Source organism: Haliotis rufescens, unplaced genomic scaffold (genome assembly GCF_023055435.1).
Source record: "Haliotis rufescens isolate VD_foot unplaced genomic scaffold, xgHalRufe1.0.p SCAF_17, whole genome shotgun sequence".
Classification (NCBI taxonomy): Eukaryota; Metazoa; Mollusca; class Gastropoda; order Lepetellida; family Haliotidae; genus Haliotis; species Haliotis rufescens.
Window position 1 is genome coordinate 32,410,192 of NW_025963857.1, and position 5,347 is coordinate 32,415,538.

A 5,347-nucleotide genomic window follows, 5' to 3' on the forward strand; every position below is an offset into this window, starting at 1 on the left:
TGGGAATGTATAATTGTTAATCGCAGTTGTACCACTACTGCGATATTATCTCCAGATTATCTTTATTGTAACTGGGACACGGGTGGCCCAGTCGTCTAAGGCGCCGCGATTCGCTGAGCATAGTTGCGTCCCATGGGCACGCCAGAAACCTATGATTGTGGGTTCGAATCCCGGTTCGCCCCGATTATGTTTCTAGGTTTGTCAGCACCATACTCGTGCTCGTGGGTTTCACCGAAGTGGTAAACGTCTGAGACCTGCATCACTTCGGGCTTTCCTCCCACATTAAGCTGACACGCCGTGATATAACTGGAAAAGCGGCGTTAAACCAAACTCACTCACTCGCTCTTTATTGTAACTGTAGAGTCCCTTTGCCATATTTTTATCCGGTCTTTGTTTGTTCGAATCCCATATTTACCCCGATTACGATACTGCATCTGTCAGCACCATATTTATGGCACGACAAGTGCGACAAATTCTGTTCAGGTTCATAAAGATATTTGAACTTTGTAAGGTTAGCTTCGTGCCAGGGGACGTAACTCTAATACTTTAGAGTTAGCGGGTGGGTTGCGTTTAACGTCGTTTTTAACAATATTCCAGTTATATCACGGTGTGTCAGAAATGTGGGAGAAAAACCCTAAATGATGCAGATCTCAGACGTTTACCACTTTGGTGAAACCCATGATCACGGGTATGGTGATGACAAACCTAGAAACAATTCGGGCGAACCGGGATTCGAACACACAATCACAGGTTTCTGGCTTGCCCAAGGAACGCTAACACGTTCATTCGTCTTCACTCGTATTAGTCCGTTACCTGAATGGCTCACTTCAGGTAATCTTGGTCATTAATTGTAGGAATCCATATCGGAACTGAATCCACGACTATCGCATTACACAACATAATTATTTGACGACAGTCGGTGTCCATATATAAATGTTGACAATAATCGATAATTTTGTTGAACGAACTATATACGGAGGGATTGGTCGGAAAGCGGCTTCCTTAAAATCACGTGGTTACACTACGCCACTGGTGCACGATGTACCATGTAAGCTGAGGCATAAGGTGGGTTGAAATGGAGTTTTGCATGGAACTCTATTACGTTCCTCTATTGTTTACTCCGAAAACGCGTTTGGGTACGAGGTACTATATTCAATGTCACACCTTCTGAAGCAGATGCTGACAACTAGAATAAAAAAGAAATGATCAAGAGCATGCATTCTGCCCTTGGATGGTAGCTTGGACGATGGAAGACAAACTGCAGGGTTGAAGGATTGAAGACAGCAGCCATGTGTTTTGTTGCAGGTTGAAATAGGTCGAGAAGGTACAAATAATTGTAAACACGTGACAGAATGCAAAAGCAGGAAGTCGGACGGCGATTCTCCATCGGCGACGTAGTCGTCAGTGAGGCGACGGCCTTGGCCTACGCCACGACTATCCACCAAATAGATACAGTTGGCCGACGGCGTTGCCTGCATACCAAGAGCGGTTGATGATGAGGTTTCGAAATGTTCCCATTCTCTTCCAAAACCTCGTCAAGCCAGATATAAACAACAAACACACAATGTGGCTTCCCCTGTGGCACACGCCGAGGCATTTACTCTGCATGAAATTTCCTCTCTTTTTTTTTACATACACCAGTAGCGTCACTAGCATTGATCCATAGTATTTCAGAACCCACGCCAGTCACCGACACTGTAACATCTTACTGTAAGATACATGCATGTACCAGGTACCATCCATGCTTTGTGGTTCAGAACCATACTCGTCACTGTGACGACATCTGTCTTGCAGCAAGACTGCCAACACCTGACAACAGAAAATGTTCATTACCATAACGCACAGGACATAAACATAAAATAAACAGACCGCACTGTGACGGCGACACCACAGGAGAGATTAAACTACCCGGGCTTTACAATTCCTATATATACCCCTCTCGGTAGCGCCCTCTACCGTGAATAACCTCCCTTTATATCTGGCTTTACCTTCAAGAGAAATCAATTTCAGTCTAATTCACTCCGTTCAACCGAATGAAATTTCATTTCTTGGTAATTGACTCAAGCACATCAAAAATACCCGTTTGGTATTTTTAAGTGTCCTGAAGAGTTGGAACCTAACGAAAACTTTCGTTTGTAAGGCTGAAACTACACTACTACTACGAAAACCAAGGAGCATCATAAGACGATTTTGCACCTGACAAGCACAAAAATGCGGTTTCACTAAAAATGTTCAAAATGAAAGAAGTTCGAAACAAATAATAGCTTCTAGTTTCAACACCAATGAATGACTTTCAAAAAGCAATGATGGAACAGAAACGAGGATTTAAATTAGGATTTAAACACTTAGCCTTGGAAGAAAGTTTGAAGTGACAAGACACTGTGAACAAGAACTCAAAAACATAGGATCATCCGGCAATTCTACATCTATCGACACAATCAGAACAACATCGTCTCGGCACTGCGGTGTCGATCACCCAAACGAACCTGCTTTCTAATCCACGAGCGATGCTTGTGGTAATAATGGACATTGGAGAAAATACTGGATTAATACAAAAAACAGGCCCCCTTGCTATGGTAGATCTACATACGTAGCGCGGGAGCAAATAGGGAACACAGCTTTTGATACGATCCATTTATCAGCGATGTGTATGAAGGGAGATAAAAGGTACAGGGACCAGGCTTTCGCAACCCTAGATATCAACTTGAACAAACCAGACTACAGAAAATACAGCATCAGACGCAACGTAGGTACAGGTGCCAAAGGAAACTCTATACCTGAAAGGACAATCTATCGAACGTGTCCAGATTGATGCTGAATGAAAGCATATCATTAATGGCCAAAAGAAAACTACATTCGACCTTTCAAATATTAAAATAATGGTGCACATATGTAAACTCTTTAAAATAGTAGGCAGTCATGAAATATAAACGTTAATACCAAGTATTAGAACAAAGATTAGTGTTGATGACAAACATCTCATGCAAGAACGTTTATGTCTGTAAACGTAACACCAAAACACGTCCTTTAGTTTATACTTAGTACATTAGCGCTACACACGTGCGTAGAGTGTCATTCCTAATTTTGACACTTTCAAGAAAGCTCAATTAAGCTCTGTGTACCATTAGTTCTGACAACTGTATTGATTCGGCTCATCATACAGTGGTGATTTCCTTGATTTTATTCATTGTTGGTGTATAAACTAGCGACACGCGTCTGCAACCCGTGGAGCGCCGACGGGCAACTGGCATGCTGGAAACTGGCAGAAGTCAGCATGCAGTGACCAATACTTTCAGGATCGAATGTTCCGAAACCAGACGATAAGAAGTCTGCATGCAGCGCATATCCATTCTCGACGGCCACGTGTTGTGCCACCTCTTAAAGCTTGACGTTTTACCAACAGACGTCAATGGTGTACACAACGTTTAAACTGGGGTAATCGTCGCTAGTCACATGTCGTGTTTTCAGATTTGTCAGGGTTCACTTTACACTTCGTTGTTAGGCGTCGTCGTATCTGGCGACGTCGAAATGAACGTCAAGCCAATGTGAACCTGTGACCCCATGACAGATTTAGCGAAGGATCGCTTATGGAGTGGGTTTCAGTCAGTCATTGTGATGCCATCCTACACCCAAACCGATCCACCGCCAGGGTCGGCCACCAGAAAGGATCAATGGTAGGCATTGTGGGGACAACATACTGAACCCTTTGTTGCCCCCGTTTGCAAGGCGTGTGGGTTGACATTTGTTTCAGAACGATAACGCCCGTGCTCACAATGCACGAAACGTCAATGTTCACCATCCAAAAGCACAACATCCATTGAATGCCATGGTCAGCAATGAAACCCAGACCTTTCCCCATTTGAACACGTCTAGGACATGAAAAAGAGACGTGTGCGTCAACGTCATAGGCCGCTGATCATGTTGGCTGAACTTGGCGAAGCGCAGCAAGAAGACTCCTTCAAACCGCCATCGCAATAAGCCTATAAATCGTTCTACGGTCTCCTGATCCAAATCTTTCAAAATTCCCATCATACCCCTATCGCCCTTCAAGTGAGTATGGTTTTACGCCGCTTTTAGCAATATTCCAGCAATATGACGGCGAGGGACACCAGAAATGGGCTTCACACATAGTACCCATGTCGGGAATCGAACCCGGGTCATCGGCTTGACGAGAGAACGCTTTAACCACTGGGCCACCCTACCGCCCCTCGTCCTTCAAGATCGCTATTGGTCATAACATCTACCGTCATACTTCACTACCGGTTGTGTATTAAAAATTCTTCTCGTCACGATATGGCTGAAATATTGCCGATGTGACGTAAAGCATTAACTCACTCACACATGTAATGTGTCCCCAATTCGCTAATTATGCTCATACAACTACATTGTATTACCAGAAACTAATACAATGTTATTTCCGAATATTCCCTACTACTATATATAAGGTGCCTGAGTTACAGACATGAGCAGTTTTGTTATCTATTTAGTGTAGTGTATACACAGTGCAAATTCACAATGCAACTACATTCATCAAAGACATAATATTAACATTTCATAACTGCAGCTGAATCTGTTTTGATTTTTCATACGACAGATCCATAACTAATTCCACAACACAAAATGTTACGGCGTTTCAGCTTAGCGTGGTTAGAAAGACTGAATGACGCACGCCCGTGACGTTCAGCGCGTGTTCTTAGAGACACCATATGTTTTCAGTCACTGCTTTGCATTGTTTTCCCTAAAAGATGACGCCGAACATGTTCTTATTTCTTTTCAAAAATAATCTTTTCATGATATCGAGTATGTCCAGCAAACAACATGTTCTTCTGTAAAACATGCGGCAATATTATCCAGAATTTTCTGGAACAATTACTTTTTCAAAAAGTTCCCATATTAACCATTAGGCTCCCCCGCCGCTTACTTTTATTTAAGCGCCACGTACTTAAAGTATCTAGCCTTGTGGGACACTTCAGATATAAAAATAAGTTGTAAACAAAGTAATGAAAGACTTAGTTATATAAATGCCAAAATCATACCTGCATTCCTCCACAGTATATTAAATCAAACATGCTTACATATAATTGTGAAATAAATAGAAACTCACGTGAACATTAAAGGGATAAAAAAAATAATTAAATATTCTCGGTTAAAAATTACTCTTTTCACAGTCACAATAACCTAAAACTTAATTGAACAGGGCCATATATATCACCTCTTTATGATAAATCACGTGTAAGCCTTAGACTAAATCTTCTTTAAATAAACCATAATTGTGTTAGGCATGAGTATCTGGGTTTAAAATCATAAAAGCTCATAACAACAAATAAAACCAACATAAGAATAACAT